Genomic DNA, 18,746 nt, shown 5'->3' on the forward strand with positions numbered 1-18,746 from the left:
GAAGATAAAGGTGAGTTAGAAAAGGATGGACCCGCTTTGAAAGTAGTCTGGTACCTTCCAATCGTACCTAGACTTAAGCGTTTGTTTGCGAATCCAAAAGACGCTAAAAACCTTCGATGGCATGCAGATGAGAGAAGATGTGACGGCCTGCTTCGTCATCCAACTGATTCAATGCAATGGAAAAATATTGATCACGAGTTCCCCCAATTCGGTGAAGAATGTAGAAATATTCGCTTTGGTTTAGCTACTGATGGAATGAATCCATTTGGTAATTTAAGTACCAACCACAGCTGCTGGCCCGTTATATTATTTATTTACAACTTGTCTCCTGGACTTTGCATGAAGAGAAAGTACATGATGTTGTCTATGATGATATCCGGTCCAAGACAGCCTGGAAATGACATAGATGTTTATCTCAGTCCAGTAGTTGAAGACTTGAAGATGTTGTGGGAGGATGGGGTTGAAACATTTGATGCTTTTACTTCTAAGACTTTCATGATGCGTGCAATGTTATTTTGCACAATTAATGATTTTCCAGCTTACGGTAATTTGTCAGGATATAGTGTCAAGGGTCATAAAGCATGTCCTATATGTGAAGAAAATACTGCAGCTCATCAATTGAAATACGGAAGGAAAATAGTATATATGCGCCATCGAAGATTTTTGCAATCGAATCATCCTTATCGAAGGTTAAAAAAATCATTTAATGGACATCAAGAGAATGATGATGCACCAATTCCATTGAATGGCTTTCAAATTCATGAAAAAGTTAATAAAATACATCATGTATTTGGGAAAACCTCTAAGAAATCATCTACAACGAGCCCTTGGAAGAAAAAATCAATATTTTTTGATCTTCCATATTGGTCGAAGTTAGAGGTTAGACACTGCATAGATGTAATGCATGTGGAGAAGAATGTGTGTGATAGCTTGATTGGTACACTACTTAACATTCAAGGAAAGACAAAAGATGGAGTAAATGCTCGGTTGGATATGCTTGAAATGAATATTCGCAAAGACTTGGCACCAAGGGAGGCTGGTAAGCGTACTTATTTGCCTCCCGCATGTTACACCATGTCTAGACAAGAAAAGATAAGTTTTTGCCTTTGTCTTAAAAGTGTCAAGGTACCACAAGGATACTCTTCAAATATTAAGAGTTTAGTGTCAATGCAGGATTTGAAGCTTGTTGGCCTGAAGTCTCATGATTGTCACGTCTTAATGCAACAATTGTTACCGGTGGCTATTCGTGGAATTTTGCCAAAAAATGTTCGACAAGCTATAACTCGTTTGTGTTCATTTTTCTCTTCAATTTGTAGTAAAGTCATCGATCCTTTAAAGTTAGATGACCTTCAAAGTGAGATTGTTATCATCTTGTGTCAGCTGGAGATGTTTTTCCCTCCATCCTTTTTTGATGTTATGGTACATTTGCTTGTTCATTTGGTAAGAGAAATCAAGTTCTGTGGGCCAGTATACTTAAGATGGATGTATCCTATTGAACGCTATATGAAGATTTTGAAAGGGTACGTGAAAAATCAATATCGTCCAGAAGCTTCAATGATTGAAAGGTATATAGCAGAAGAAAGTATTGAGTTTTGTTCAGATTACATGACAAAAGCAAATCCGATAGGAGTTCCTCCTAGATCATGGTTGAACAGGTGTTCTATAAGTAACAGCATCCGGGGTGTGAATGTGGTAACCAAATCTCGCGCAGAACTATTGCAAGCACATCTATACATATTGAACAACACTGATGAGGTGATCCCTTACTTATCTGCACACAAAGCCATTGTAAAGAAACAACATCCAAGACAATCAGAGAAATGGCAGTTGATGGAGCATAACAAAACGTTCATGCCTTGGTTTAAATCTGAGGTTTTGAAAGATTCACAATCTTCTGAGACTTTGATGTGGCTAGCAAATGGATTGAAATTTGATGTCGTAACTTCTACAGGTTATGAAATTAATAATTGCACATTCTACACAAAGTCTTTGGATGATAAAAGCACAGTACAAAATAGTGGAGTGAGTCTTGAAGCTGAGTCGCTGCAATTTTCCACATCCAAAGATCAAAATCCGGTAATTGGGTCAATGACGTACTATGGTGTAATAGAAGAGATATGGGAGGTTGACTATACTGTGTTCACTATTCCACTCTTCAAATGTAAGTGGATTGATAATAAGAGTGGTGTCAAAATTGATGAATCGGGTATGACTCTAGTTGATTTTCGAAAGGTGGGTTATCGAGACGAGCCTTTTATCATGGCACATCAACCATCTCAAGTTTTTTATGTAAAAGATCCTGCAACTGAACATTGGTTTGTTGCTCTTCATGGCAAGAAACAAATTGATGTTAATGAAGAGAATTTGAGTAACCTTCATATTGCTGACACTCATCCATTTAAAACAGCGATAAATTTTGATGAGGCCCCAGTACTTGACGATGTACAAGCAATTCGGGAAGATCACGATGAGGGAATATACATATGACCAATCCATAACTTTATGTATGAATCTGAATTGTTTATATAAATTTACGTGTTTTGTGAAATAATATATTATTTGTTATTAATCTTTTGTATTTTTTTGTTTTAACAACAGATATATGGCTGACCATCAGACTTCATCATCATCATCGGAGGATGAATTGCCTAAAAAGAGAACCACTAGAGGAGCCACTAGATTGAGGAAGCTTATGTTGAGAAAAGCTAAAGGTAAGAAGACTCATGTCATTATTGACGTCATCATTGGTCAAGCTTCAGGTCGTAATGGAGACCTCTTTAGAAGCTATTTAGGAGTACTGGCACGTGAAAGAATATCCATCCTTACTCCTAGTTTCGATCATGTGTCTGAAGTTCAACGGAACATGATATGGCAGGATCTAACGGTAAATTATGTCACGTAATTTTTTTAATTTATATTTTTATTATATTGGTAAAACACTTATTGATGTTCATTTTCTTTATTGCAGACGACATTTGATATTCCAAATGTGCCGACACTTAAACATAGATGTCTGGCAGCAGTCGCCGAAGATTTTCGTGGTTTTAAGACAAAACTAACGTCTAGGTATGTCTATGGATCTAAAAAGAATGAAGATCCACGTGAGCTATACACTTCAATTGATGAAGACACTTGGCGTCAGTTTGTTGAGTCTCGTACATCTGAGCGATGGAAGGTTAGTTTACTTGAATTCAAAAATTTGTTGAAATTGTCTACAAGTTGAACTAATTCATAAAATCAATTATATGTTACAGGAAATAAGGACAAAAGCCCAAGCAATAAGTAAAAAAAATAAAAACCCACACATATTGTCTCGTGGTGGGTATAGAAAGCTTGAAGAAAAGATATTGAAGGAAAAAGAAAAATCTAGGCCCCCACCTTCTGAAGATGATTGTCTTGCGCCTCCTTCACCACCATCTCGTCATCAAAAGTGGAAGTTAGCCCGCCTACGATCATCGGGCACCTACACTTCCGAAACTGCACGAGAAATCTCTGAAAAAATTGTAAGAGTTAACTTTACTAAAATATTAATATCATTTTATACTGAGTTTCTCTTAATTTTCTTGTGTTATATTGTAGGACTCCTTGGTTGAGCAGAGCTCCCAAGGTACTTTCATTCCAGAAGGTCGTCATGATATTCTTGCTACTGCAATTGGACAACCTGAGCACCCCGGACGTGTGCGTGCTGCTGGATCAGGAGTCGGCATTCGTCAATTTTTTGGTGGCTCCTCTAGTCAATCTTCATGGACACATAGTGCTGAGTATGAAGAAAAACTGACTCAACGGTTGACAGAACAAATCACTGAAAGGGTTATGCGTCAATTCGAGCAACATTTTGGTGGTCATGGCAACCCTCCGCAACTAATTCCCCAAGCAGAACCTTTTGTGCCCCCAACAGGTAGAAGCAAAAAGGGGAGTTGCTCGGGTCCAGCTGTACCAGGGGATGATGCAGACAACACTCATCGATGTGAACTATATGTTGTGCATGGTACAGGGAAGACACTAGTTGCTCGTGGAACAAAATTTGAGGCAGCCACTATTCTTCATGGTATGGAGCTGGCGGATGATGAGGTTAAGGTCACTGTAGAGGAAGTTATTATACCAGATGCTTTAGTTCCTGTGCCAACAGATGAGGTATATACTGTGGCACAGGCATTTCAGTCTTTCCTCGCCTGGCCTAAAGATTTAGTTGGTTCTATTTCTGACCCTTCGGTATGGATCCCCAAACTCACCTTATAGTACTTTGCATTTTAAGTTTACATGTTATTTATGTTCACAATCAAATTATTTTTTCCATGTACTAATAGTCGCATGAAGTGGAAAGTCCTGAACCTATGAAGATTCCAATATCTTTGGACGATCCTCTTGGTGCATTACACCAGCTTGCTGACATCATTAGTGATAAGCCGATGGTAGTTCCATGGGATTCTGATGTATTTGGGAGAGATAGTGACATCCCAATGTACCTGCATAAGCAAGATGTCTTAGAGCTTGCGTCGGGTACAGAAGAACTGAATATTACCCTTATTCAGTTATGGATGATGTAAGCATCTAAACTATTCATTATGTTTGATTAATTTATATAGTAACTTATATTAAATAAATGTTTTTGTCCAGGTATATTTTTAGTGTCAGTAACAATATGGGGTTGAGTGATGTATATGGGTTCATAGACCCCCAACTCACTCATGTAGGCAATAAATTTGATGACATTCAAGCATACGTCACTGAATGCTTTGGACAAGGGAAGCAAATATATTTTGTCCCTTATATTTCTGGGTAAGTGTAGTTTGTTGACTTCTAATTATAATATATTATTTTAAGGTACAACAACGAATTTTTTTTTTATTGCAGGTGTCATTGGCAACTAGTTGTAATTTCCATGAAGGACAACATTGCTGTGTGGCTTTGTTCCTTGCACAGGCCTCCTCCTAACCATCTGAGACAAGTTATAGATTGGTAAGAACCTTAATTTTATGAACTTTCTTTCTTATATAATTGTATCTTAACACATTACCTTTTTCATAGTTCAATCGCTGGACATAGCATGTTGTTAGGAAAATCAACTGCTATGACAAAAAGGCTAGCATGGTTGAGCCTCAAGGTTTGCTATTTTGGTCTATAGTATTATAATTATTCAATTTCTTTTCTTCATCAATTACTTATATATGTGCATTCATTGTAGTGTAATTTACAAACCGGCTCATATGAGTGCGGTTACTATGTAATGCAATGGATATCAACCATTGTACGTGCTCGTATCACAAGTGGTTGGGAAACGGTAATTGTTTCACTATATGAAATACTTATATGCAATTTTGGCTTAGTTTATATACTAATTTAAATTATTCTCTTATGTGCAGAGATTTGGTACCAGTACATCAATCCCCGTCAAGTCCATCAAATATTTAAGGATAGCTTTGGCAAAGTATATTATTCAAATATACAATAGTACTTAGTATATTTGTTTATGGAAGCACATGATATTGTAATGAGTGCTACAATATGAATAGTATTTAAGTATTGTAATGAGTCCATCAATTATAATATGATATTGTTTCTGGCTGGGTTTGTATTTCTGGTTCAAAATTTGCAGGTTAAATGTGCTAGATTTGAATGAAATAGGACCAGAATTTAAAAAAAAAAAATAGCTTTATGCCTCGGTTGTAACCAAAACCGAGGCAGAAGATCATCGAATTTTTAATTTTTTTTTTTTTTTAAATGGCCATATGCCTCGGTTATACCAGAACCGAGGCAGTAAAATGCGCTTTCTGTCGCGGTCAAAACAGACCCGAGGCAGAAAGTACATTAAATTTTTTTTATTTTTTTAATTTCTGGTACGCATTAGGCCTCGGTTGGGCGGAAACCGAGGCAGTAAATATTTTATATGCCTCGGGTTGTAACCGAGGCATAAACTACTGGCTTTTTACCTCGGTCGTATATGCAGCGGTTGCGGACCCGAAGCCAAAAGCTGAAAATAACCGCTGTCATTTCCCTTCCCTGCACTAGTGTGTAAGGGTGGATACTTTGTAAAACTTTTGAAATAGTGCAAAGTCAAGCTAAGGTTGCCTTGACAAACTGGATGTAGCTCAGGTTTGAGTGAACCAGTATAAAAATCTCGTGGTGTCCTCTCTTTTCTAACCTTTCTCTCTTGCATTTTCATTTTAAAGTTTCCAGAACTTGTGCTTTAATTATCTTTTTCATGTTCTTGCATGTTTCCATGGCATCTGCCGCATTTAGCATGTTTGTATAATCCTTTGGAACTGGTCTTGATCATTCTTGAGCATTGTTTCTGGTTTAAAATTTAAATTTGCATTTCTGTATTTTTCCCAGTATTTCAGTCCACTATTTTCCTTTTTCAATCGGTTGATTATACCAGAACAGAATCTGTTTAGTAAAATCAATTGATTAACTCTGTTTTGATCGATTGAAAGTGTACAATTCAGTACTATTTTCATCCTAACTTGGTGATCTATTTGATTCAATTAAAGGTGGTTTTTAACTTGCAAAGATAGCCTAAATTTTTAACTAGCCAATTCAACCCCCCTTCTTGGCTTTTCAACCATTTCAAAACTAACAATTGGTATCTAGAGCAAGGTACTTGAAATTTTATCAAGTAAGGTCCTAAATTTGTTTTGAACAACTTGAAATGGCTGAAAACAAGTTACCCTTTGGTTAAGGTGCCTCAATTCATAGACCCCCTATGTTTAGTGGCATTAATTACCAATTTTGGAAAATTAGGATGAAAATCATTATTGAGTCAATAGATCAAGGAATATGGGATGCAATCATAAATGCACCATATACTCCTAAGCATATTGTTGATGATGTGCAGGTTAATAAGCCATGGACTCAATGGAATGAGGAAGAAAGGAGGAGAGCCCAATATGATTACAATGCAAAGAATATCCTCACTTTATCTCTCAACATGGATGAGTTTTTTTGTGTTTCACAATGCAAGAGTGCCATGGAAATGTGAGAGGTTCTTGAAGTGACTCATGAAGGAACCAATGATGTTAAGAGAACAAGAAAGCATACCTTGATTCAAGAGTATGAGCTATTCAAGATGAAACAAGGAGAATCCATAGCGGATGTACAAAAGAGATTCACTCACATAGTCAACCATCTCATAGGTTTGAATAAGGAATTTGACAAGGAAGAGCTAAACATCAAGGTGCTAAAGTGTCTTGATAGATCTTGGCAACCAAAGGTCACGACCATCTCAGGAATAAGAGATCTATCCACTTTGACTACAGCTGCATTCTTTGGTAAGCTTAGGGAGCATGAGATTGAGATGCAAAGGCTTAATGAGCTTGAGTCAAGTGAGAAAAAGGTTAAGAACATAGCCTTGAAGACTAGCACCAAGAAGAATGAGGAACTCAAGGATGAGGTGGCTGAATCAAGTGAAAGTGAGAACTTGAATCTCCTTGTCAAAAGGTTTGGTAAGTATCTCAAAAGGAAAGGTATCAAAGGTAATCCCAAGAGGTATACTTCTAAACACAATGAATCAAACTCTTCTAATTTTACATGTTATAACTATGGAAAACAAGGACATATCAAAATTGAATGTCCAAATGCTAACAAAGAAAAGGAGAAGAATGTTGATAGGAAAAAGGAGAAGAAGCCAAAGGAGAAATGTGCATACATTGCATGGGAGGACAATGATGATTCAACAACAAGTAGCTCCTTACAAGATGAGAGTAAAGAAGCCAACTTGTATCTCATGGCTGGTTATGAGTCATCTTCCTCAAGCCAAGTAAGTTCTCTAGACTTAAATGATTATAATAAATTGTTGCATATTTTGAAGAGTTGCATAATGAAGCAAACAAGATTTTTGCATTAAACAATTGATTGAAAGGCTTAAACAGCTGGCTGGAAAACAAAGTTAGCCAACTGGAAAAAGGAACAGCTGATTTAAAAACTGATTTTGAGCATTTAGAAATCATTCACAGTAATTCAACTAACTGTTTTAGAAATCAATCGGCTGAAAAACCCTGTGAAAACTGCACAGTTTTGAAAAATCAAGTGAAATACCTTATAAAGACCTGTGCAAGGTTCACAAGAGGGGAAGCAAACTTAGGCTCTGTTCTTGGTTCTCAAAACTGTGTGTTTGACAAAGCTGGACTTGGTTTCAATCCTTCTTTTCAAAAGAAAACCAAGAAGTTCTCTAGTTTCTTTTCAAAAAGTATGCCAAGTGACATGCCATTCATTTCATGCAACTACTGTATGCAAAAAGGTCATGTTATTAAGAATTTTCATGCTAGAAAATATGATGTTCCTAAAGGGATTATGAAATGGATCCCAAAAGGATCTAGAAAGGCATAACCATGATGGACCCAACCTATCAAAGGGTACCAAATAATCCAAATCTGTTTTGCAGGTCATGAAAGGTGATAAGAAAGATTTGTGGTACCTTGATAGTGGTTGTCCGAGACATATGACAGGAGATAAAACCAAATTTGCAAAGTTGGAATTGAAGGAGGAAGGGTTTGTAACCTATGGCGACAATAACAAAGGAAAAATCCTTGGAAATGGAGTCATAGGGAATGGATCCTCTTTCAACATCAAGAATGTGCTGGTCGTAGAAGGACTCAAACACAATTTGATAAGTATAGGTCAACTATGTGATAAAGGCTTTAAAGTCATGTTTGAACCAAATAGTTGTTTGATATATGATGCACATGGTAGTATTGTTTTGATAAGCAAAAAAGTCAATAATATATATCTATTTGACCTGCATCATGCATCATTCAGTATCCATTGTTTGCTTACAAAAGAGGATGATACTTGGTTATGGCATAGAAGACTTTGTCACATACACATGCAGCATTTCAATCGGCTGAATAGAAAACAGCTGGTTGAAGGACTACCAAAACCCAAGTTTGAGAAGGATAGAGTGTGTGAAGCATGTCAAAAAGGAAAACAAACTAAAGTCTCTTTTAAATCCAAAAATGTTGTTTCAACTAAAAGACCTTTAGAGATGCTTCACATGGATCTATTTGGTCCATTTCGAACCATGAGCCTTGGTGGCAATCTTTATCATTAGTCATTATTGATGATTTCTCTAGGTACACATGGACTTTGTTCTTAGCTGCCAAAAATGACAATTTTCATGCTTTCAAAAGACTTGCCAAGATGCTTGAAAATGAAAAGAGTTCCAAGATAGTGTCTATTCAAAGTGACCATGGTTGGGAATTCCAAAATGAAAAGTTTGAACACTTTTTGTGAAAAGCATGGCATTAACCATAATTTTTCTGCACCAAGAACCCCACAACAAAATGGTGTTGTTGAAAGGAAAAACAGGTCACTTGAGGAACTAGCTAGAACTATGTTGAATGAAAACTCATTACCTAAGTACTTTTAGGCTGATGCAATCAACACTGCTTGCTATGTTTTAAATAGAGTGTTGATTAGGCCAATTATGAAGAAAACCCCTTATGAGATTTTCAAAGGGAGGAGGTTTGTTTTAAGTCACCTAAAAGTATTTGGGTGTAAGTGCTTCATCTTAAATAATGCCAAAAAAGTCTTGCAAATTTGATGCAAAAGTGGATGAAGGTGTTTTTCTAGGCTATGCTACACAAAGTCATGCATATAGAGTCTATAATAAGAGATTGATGATTGTTGAAGAGTCTATGCATGTTGTATTTGATGAAACTAACCCAAAGTTGCAAGATCAAGTGCCAAAGAATGTAGATGAAGAAAATCTACTGCAGAAACAAATTTTTGGTACAGAAAAGTCTACTGTTGCAGGAAATCAATCGGCTGAAAAGGCAAAATAGTTGACTGAAAAAGCTGCAAACAACAACTTGCCCAAGGATTGGATCCAGCCTAGAGGTTTATCAAAGGAAAACATCATATGTGATATCAAACAAAGAGTATCTACTAGACGTAGGATTGTATTTTGTGAACATGTTGCTTTTGTATCTCAAATTGAACCTAAGAATGTGAATGATGCTTTGAAGGATAGTAATTGGATTGTAGCTATGCAAGATGAACTCAATCAATTCACAAGAAAGGATGTGTGGTTTCTGGTGCCTAAAACTAATGATGTGAATATAATTGGAACCAAATGGGTTTTTAGAAACAAAATGGATGAAGATGGTAATATTGTAAGAAACAAAGCTAGACTAGTTGCTAAAGGTTATAATCAAGAAGAAGGCATTGATTTTGATGAAACTTATGCACCTATAGCTAGGCTAGAAGTTGTGAGATTACTCTTAGCATATGCTTGCATGTGTAACTATAAATTGCATCAAATGGATGTGAAAAGTGCATTCTTGAATAGTTTCCTAAATGAAGAAGTGTATGTATCACAACCTCCTGGATTTGAGGATCATCTTTATCCTAACCACGTTTTCAAATTGAAAAAGGCCTTATATGGTTTGAAACAAGCACCAAGGCAATGGTATGAAAGGCTAATGAATTTTCTCTTATCAAAAGGCCATGCTAGAGGTGTAGTGGATAAAACACTCTTCATTAGAAAACATGATAACGATGTTATACTTGTTCAAGTGTATGTTGATGATATCATCTTTGGTTCAAATAACAACACACTGTGTGAAGAGTTTGTTGCAGCTATGCAGGGAGAATTTGAGATGTCCATGATAGGTGAGCTTACCTACTTTCTAAGGCTGCAAGTCAAGCAAATCAAGCATGAAACATTTTTAAATCAATCAAAATACTGTTTTGACTTGTTGAAAAAGTTCAAAATGGAGGATTGCAAAAAATTTGCCACTCCAATTGCAACAAATTGTCTTATGGATGCAGATGAGGCTGGCCAACCAGTGGATTCAACCAAATATAGAGGGTTGATTGGGTTTTTGCTCTATCTTACAGCAAGTAGGCAAGACATTTAGTTTGGACTATGCTTATGTGCTAAGTTCCAAGCAAATCCAAAGGAATCACACTTTAAGGCTGCAAAAAGGATTCTAACGTACCTTAAAGGAACAACCAATGTTGGTTTATGGTATCCATGTGATTCTAACATATCTCTTAGTGGCTTTTCAGATTCAGACTATGCAAGGTGCAAATTGGATAGGAAAAGCACAAGTGGTACTTGCCATTTGCTTGGATCAAGTCTAATCTCATGGAATAGCAAAAGGCAAGCTTGTGTGGCACTTTCCACAGCTGAAGTTGAATATATTGTTGCTGGACATGGCTATGCACAAATCATATGGTTGAAACATAAACTTTTGGACTATGGTGTAAGGCTAAGCAAGGTACCTTTGTATTGTGATAATACTAGTGCAATCAACTTAACCAAGAATCCAATACAATATTCTAAAACCAAGCATATAGAGATTAGGCATCATTTCATTTGTGATCATGTTCAAAAGGGAGATTAGGAAATCAAATTTGTTAAAACTGAAAATCAATTGGCGGATTTGTTTACAAAACCATTGGCTAGAGATAGGTTTAACATGCTAAGAACTGAACTAGGCATTTTAGACATCAAGAATGTGGTCTGATGTGTTTGTAGCATGTTAATCTTATGTACTCATGCATTGGTTTCATAAAAATATGTTGTTGTATGCAAAAGTTGAAAACTATCATATTCAACCTGTTGATTTTGCATTTCAACGTGTTGATTTCACTTAAATCTGCCTCTATTTGCACAATTCATGATCTGTCAACCTGTTGATTTTGTTTTCAACATGTTTATTTCACTTAAATTGCCACTGAATGATGAAAAATTGATCTGCTATGATTTTTAATCTGTTGTTGATCACATTAAACTAAGCATTAAAATTGGAATCAATAATCAAATCTGAATTTGAACCCATATTATTGATAGGGGGAGCAGGATCACATTTGTATACTTGTAGCTTGTGTGTATTGCTACTGTAAAATGTTTTTCAGGTTCACAAGCTTCAAGCTAAGGTATCACTTCATCAATTGGTATCCAACAAATGGAAGCATTTTGCAATGGAAGATAGAAAAAGATAGATGAAAGGAAATAGAGGTTGGCTTCATCAAATCATGGGGAGATTGTTGACATGAGAAGCCAAGGTGGTTTGCTTCTTGAAGATTTGATGAAGATTAAATGAAGCTCTTTTGAACTATCTTGGAGCCATTACCATTGGAATGAAGCCTACATTGATAAGGAAAGGAGATTTGATGATATCCATGGTGATCAAGGCTAGAACGTGTGCTCTCCATGTAGTTATATCATTTAGAAAGTGAATGTGTAGTTTGTAATTCATGTTGTACACCTTGTAGCATTAATTAGTTGTAGTTTGGTCTTTATAGTGTTTTTAATCTATTGAATGGTTTTTCAAGAGGTTAAAATGTCTCTTTTAGTCTGTTGAATAGTTTTTCAACAGGTTAAGAAATTGGCTGTAGTAGTCTTAAACTGCAACAAATTCAATCAGTTGATTTAGTTTTTAATCGACTGATTTCACTTAAGTCAAGTGAAATCAACCGATTGATTTGAAAATCAACCCGTTGAATTTCGTAACAATTTGACTATAAAAGCTGTGATTTTTGAAAGAGAGGTATGTTGATCATTTTAGAGCACAAATTTGTTCTGGAAACTTGTGGAAACTCTCTCCTTCATGATCATACGTGTTGCAGCTCTTGAAGATTGATCTTGGATCAATTCTTGGAGCTTTTGGCTTGGTTTGAAGCTTGGAGAAAGTGGTTTGTGGTAGGATAGGTTGTGATACCATTGAGGTTTGATCTTTCTCAAGCTTTATGTGTGTGCCTGGTGGTTTTCCAGGTCTACAAGAGGGTTCTTGTTGTGCCGATGTGATTCTTGTGTGATTCAAGAGTCTTTTGTGGTGTTTTTGCATATTTTGGAAGTGTAAGGGTGGATACTTTGTAAAACTTTTGAAATAGTGCAAAGTCAAGCTAAGGTTACCTTGACATACTGGATGTAGCTCAGGTTTGAGTGAACCAGTATAAAATTCTCATGGTGTCCTCTCTTCTCTAACCTTTCTCTCTTGCATTTTCATTTTAAAGTTTCATGAACTTGTGCTTTAATCATCTTTTTCATGTTCTTGCATGTTTCCATGGCATCTGTAGCATTGAGCATGTTTGTATAATCATTTGGAACTAGTCTTGATCATTCTTGAGCATTGTTTCTGGTTTAAATTTCAAATTCGCATTTCTGCATTTTTCCCAGTATTTTAGTCGACTGTTTTCCTGTTTCAATCGGTTGATTATACCATAACAGAATCTGTTTAGTAAAATCAATCGATTAACTCTGTTTTTGATCGATTGAAAGTGTACAGTTCAGTACTGTTTGCATCCTAACTTGGTGATCTATTTGATTCAGTTAGAGGTGGTTTTTAACTTGCAAAGATAGCCTAAATTTTTAACTAGCCAATCCAACCCCTCCTTCTTGGCTTTTCAACCATTTCAAAACTAACAAGAAGGAAACAAAAAGAAGAAGTAAAAGACTTAAAAACAAAATTCTTAGTGAAGGTGACATATACTAAAATGAAATAACAATTAGGAGACTGAGAAAAATATTTATATCCTTTTTGTGATCTAGTAAACCCTAAAAAGCCATATTTGTGTGACCTAGGAGATAATTTATCAAGGCTAAGACTAAATTTACGAACAAAACATGCGGATCCAAAAACTGTAAAAGGTAAGAGATGGAAAGGCTCATATGGAAATAAAATAGAATGAGAAATTATGTTATCTAAAATCGAAAATGAAATACGATTAATGATATAATATGCACTAAGAATAACATCAACCCAAAAACACTAAGGAACCTCACCATTGGTTAAAAACAGCAAATTACATCTTTAATAATCATCAATAATAGTGGAAATAAATATTTAAAACATAAATTTAACTTCACACGACTGTCCTTAAATGTTTAAGTAAGGAAGAAAGGGGTGAAACATTTTGTGAGATACTTCTAGGGAAAGAACTACGATTGTGTTTTCCTAATTAACATGACTTATAAGAAAAACTAGGAACAACTTGTTGCATCTTGGCTAGGTTAGGATGACCTAGTTGAACATGAATAAGAGAAGGAGAATCAACTACCAAACCAAACTATGAAAATGTCCATAGATGATAAACTTTGACATTCATACGTGATGCTTGTTAGCAAAACAAGAAGAATTGTGTTGCAAGATTTTGATGATGACAACCATAAGGAACCTCAAGAAAATATTAGAAAGACATTATGGGAAGGTTGTTTGTTTTTCACAAAATGCACGATGATAATCGATTATCACTTATGATAATTGATTATCATAAATATTTTTCAATTTTCGGAAATAACTCTTAAATAATTGATTATCAGCGAGAAATAATGTTTTCAGAAACTGCTCTAGAATGATCGATTATCAGATGTATTAAGAGGCTATTGTTTTTTTCTATGTAGGGGTTGTGAGAGTACAGGAAGACGTTTTAACGAACCATTAACATCTACAAGGCTTGCAATTGAACACAAACTACAGAAAACACCAAAAGGATGTCAATGTCTTATAGATTATAGATAGATGTCTTAGGAAATAATCTATAAATAGATTGGTTTGGAAAACATCTTTGGTACGCTTGTATCTAAGTTACTAAATGGAATTTGCTTATGCATATAAAAATTGTACATAATGTTTGATGGTACAATGTACTTATTTGTAAAAGGGATAGAATACCCAAAGTGTTCTTCTTTAATTTTATATATCTTTTGTTGATAAAAGAAATATACCTTAATTTTACACTATATTAATTTAATGCAAAACTTAAGTTCCAACAGATAAACAAAACAATACTTGTAAAAATATTACTCAATGATTACAAACGTTGATGAACATAGACAAATTATTAAGATAACAAATTAGTTAGAAAAAAAAAAGAAAAAGAACATTTATCACATTGCTAAAATAAAGATGCGGTGAACGTGGATCGAACACGTGACCTTCAGATCTTCAGTCTGACGCTCTCCCAACTGAGCTATCCCCGCTTAATGTCTTCATAATTATATTCTATTACAAGCGAACATAATATTTAATTGAAAAACACAATATTAATTTAATGAAAAACTTAAGTTCTAACAAATAAAGAAACAATACTTGTAAAAACATTACTCAACGATTACAGTTATTGATGAAAATAGACAAATTATTAAGATAAAAAATTAGTTAGAAAAAAAAAAGAAAAAGAACATTTATCACATTGGTAAAATAATGATGCGGTGAACGTAGATCGAACTCGTGACCTTCAGATCTTCAGTCCAACGCTCTCCCAACTGAGTTATCCCCGCTTAATGTCCTTAGAAATATATTCTATTAAAATGGAACATAATATTTAATTTAAAACACAATAGTAATTTAATGCAAAACTTAAGTTCCAACAGATAAAGAAACAATACTTGTAAAAACATTACTCAACGATCACAGTTGTTGATGAAAATAGACAAATTACTAAGATAAAAAATTAGTTAGAAAAAAAAAAGAAAAAGAACATTTATCACAATGGTAAAGTAATGATGACGCTCTCCAAACTGAGCTATCCCCGCTTAATGTTCTTGGAAATATATTCTATTAAAATGGAACATAATATTTAATTGAAAAACACAATATTAATTTAATGCAAAACTTAAGTTCCAACAGATAAAGAAACAATACTTGTAAAAACATTACTCAACGATTACACTAGTTGATGAACATAGAAATATTATTAAGATAAAAAATTAGTTAGAAAAAAAAGAAAAAAACTTTCATCACATTGGTACAATCATAATGCAATGAACATTGATCAAACACGTGAGCTTCAGATCTTCAGTCTGACGCTCTCCCAACTAAGTTATCCCCACTTAATGTCTTTAAACATATATCCATTAGGATGGAACTTAAAATTTAATTTAAAAACACTATTAATTTAATGCAAAACTTCAATTCCAACAGATAAAGAAACAATAGTTGTAAAAATGTTACACAATGATTACAGTAGTTGATTAACAGATAAATTATTAAGATAAAAAATTAGTTAGAAAAAAAAAGAGAAAGAACATTTATCACATTGGTAAAATAATGATGCAGTGAACGTGGCTCGAACACGTGACCTTTAGATCTTCAGTCTGACACTCTTCCAACTGAGCTATCCCCGCTTAATGTCCTTAGAAATATATTCTATTAAAATGGAACATAATATTTAATTTAAAACACAATAGTAATTTAATGCAAAACTTAAGTTCCAAAAGATAAAGAAACAATACTTGTAAAAACATTACTCAATGATTACTGTAGTTGATGAACATAGAAATATTATTAAGATAAAAAATTAGTTAGAAAAAAAAAGAAAAGAACTTTCATCACATTGGTACAATCATAATGCAATGAACTTTGATAGAACACGTAACCTTAAAATCTTCGGTCTGACGCTCTCCCGAGTAAGTTATCCCCGCTTAATGTCTTTAAACATATATCCATTAGAATGGAACTAAAAATTTAATTTAAAAACACTATTAATTTAATGCAAAACTTAAGTTCCAATAGATAAAGAAACAATACTTGTAAAAACGTTACACAACGATTACAGTAGTTGATGAACATAGACAAATTATTAAGATAAAAAATTAGTTAGAAAAAAAAAAGAAAAAGAACATTTATCACATTGGTAAAATAATGATGCAGTAAACATCGATCGAACACGTGACCTTCAGATCTTCAGTCTAACGCTCTCGCAATTGAGCTATCCCTGCTTAATGTCTTTAGAAATATATTCTATTACAAGTGAACATAATATTTAATTGAAAAACACAATACTAATTTAATGCAAAACTTAAGTTCCAACAGATAAAGAAACAATACTTGTAAAAACATTACTCAACGATCACAGTTGTTGATGAAAATAGACAAATTACTAAGATAAAAAATTAGTTAGAAAAAAAAAAGAAAAAGAACATTTATCACAATGGTAAAGTAATGATGACGCTCTCCAAACTGAGCTATCCCCGCTTAATGTTCTTGGAAATATATTCTATTAAAATGGAACATAATATTTAATTGAAAAACACAATATTAATTTAATGCAAAACTTAAGTTCCAACAGATAAAGAAACAATACTTGTAAAAACATTACTCAACGATTACACTAGTTGATGAACATAGAAATATTATTAAGATAAAAAATTAGTTAGAAAAAAAAGAAAAAAACTTTCATCACATTGGTACAATCATAATGCAATGAACATTGATCAAACACGTGACCTTCAAATCTTCAGTCTGAAGCTCTCCCAACTAAGTTATCCCCACTTAATGTCTTTAAACATATATCCATTAGAATGGAAATAAAAATTTAATTTAAAAACACTATTAATTTAATGTAAAACTTAAGTTCCAACAGATAAAGAAACAATACTTGTAAAAACGTTACTCAACGATTACCGTAGTTGATGAACATAGACAAATTATTAAGATAAAAAATTAGTTTGAAAAAAAAGAGAAAAAGAATATTTATCACATTGGTAAAATAACGATGCGGTGAACGTGGATCGAACACGTGACCTTCAGATCTTCAGTCTGACGCTCTCCCAACTGAGCTATCCCCGCTTAATGTCCTTAGAAATATATTCTATTAAAATGGAACATAATATTTAATTTAAAACACAATAGTAATTTAATGCAAAACTTAAGTTCCAAAAGATCAAGAAACAATACTTGTAAAAACATTACTCAATGATTACTATAGTTGATGAACATAGAAATATTATTAAGATAAAAAATTAGTTAGCAAAAAAAGAACTTTTATCACATTGGTAAAATCATAAAGCAATGAACATTGATCAAACACGTGAGCTTCAGATCTTTAGTCTAACGCTCTCCCAACTAAGTTATCCCCGCTTAATGTCTTTAAACATATATCCATTAGGATGGAACTTAAAATTTAATTTAAAAACACTATTAATTTAATGCAAAACTTCAATTCCAACAGATAAAGAAACAATAGTTGTAAAAATGTTACACAATGATTACAGTAGTTGATTAACAGATAAATTATTAAGATAAAAAATTAGTTAGAAAAAAAAAGAGAAAGAACATTTATCACATTGGTAAAATAATGATGCAGTGAACGTGGCTCGAACACGTGACCTTTAGATCTTCAGTCTGACACTCTTCCAACTGAGCTATCCCCGCTTAATGTCCTTAGAAATATATTCTATTAAAATGCAACATAATATTTAATTTAAAACACAATAGTAATTTAATGCAAAACTTAAGTTCCAAAAGATAAAGAAACAATACTTGTAAAAACATTACTCAATGATTACTGTAGTTGATGAACATAGAAATATTATTAAGATAAAAAATTAGTTAGAAAAAAAAAGAAAAGAACTTTCATCACATTGGTACAATCATAATGCAATGAACTTTGATAGAACACGTAACCTTAAAATCTTCGGTCTGACGCTCTCCCGAGTAAGTTATCCCCGCTTAATGTCTTTAAACATATATCCATTAGAATGGAACTAAAAATTTAATTTAAAAACACTATTAATTTAATGCAAAACTTAAGTTCCAATAGATAAAGAAAAAATACTTGTAAAAACGTTACACAACGATTACAGTAGTTGATGAACATAGACAAATTATTAAGATAAAAAATTACTTAGAAAAAAAAAAGAAAAAGAACATTTATCACATTGGTAAAATAATGATGCAGTAAACATCGATCGAACACGTGACCTTCAGATCTTCAGTCTAACGCTCTCGCAATTGAGCTATCCCTGCTTAATGTCTTTAGAAATATATTCTATTACAAGCGAACATAATATTTAATTG

General features: G+C 33.8%; 4 non-coding genes across 4 annotated transcripts; all 4 read right to left on the bottom strand.

Annotated features, from left to right (window-relative positions):
- Nucleotides 1-14,853: 14,853 nt before the first annotated feature.
- TRNAF-GAA lies at nt 14,854-14,926 on the bottom strand. The gene has a single exon. It is a non-coding gene; the product is annotated as a tRNA-Phe (tRNA).
- A 1,073-nt stretch (nt 14,927-15,999) lies between these two features.
- On the bottom strand, nt 16,000-16,072 carry TRNAF-GAA. Its single transcript has one exon. It is a non-coding gene; the product is annotated as a tRNA-Phe (tRNA).
- A 1,371-nt stretch (nt 16,073-17,443) lies between these two features.
- On the bottom strand, nt 17,444-17,516 carry TRNAF-GAA. Its single transcript has one exon. It is a non-coding gene; the product is annotated as a tRNA-Phe (tRNA).
- A 512-nt stretch (nt 17,517-18,028) lies between these two features.
- Nucleotides 18,029-18,101, bottom strand: TRNAF-GAA. The gene has a single exon. It is a non-coding gene; the product is annotated as a tRNA-Phe (tRNA).
- Nucleotides 18,102-18,746: the final 645 nt, after the last annotated feature.

This window comes from Vigna unguiculata, chromosome 10, assembly GCF_004118075.2.
Source record: "Vigna unguiculata cultivar IT97K-499-35 chromosome 10, ASM411807v1, whole genome shotgun sequence".
NCBI lineage: Eukaryota > Viridiplantae > Streptophyta > Magnoliopsida > Fabales > Fabaceae > Vigna > Vigna unguiculata.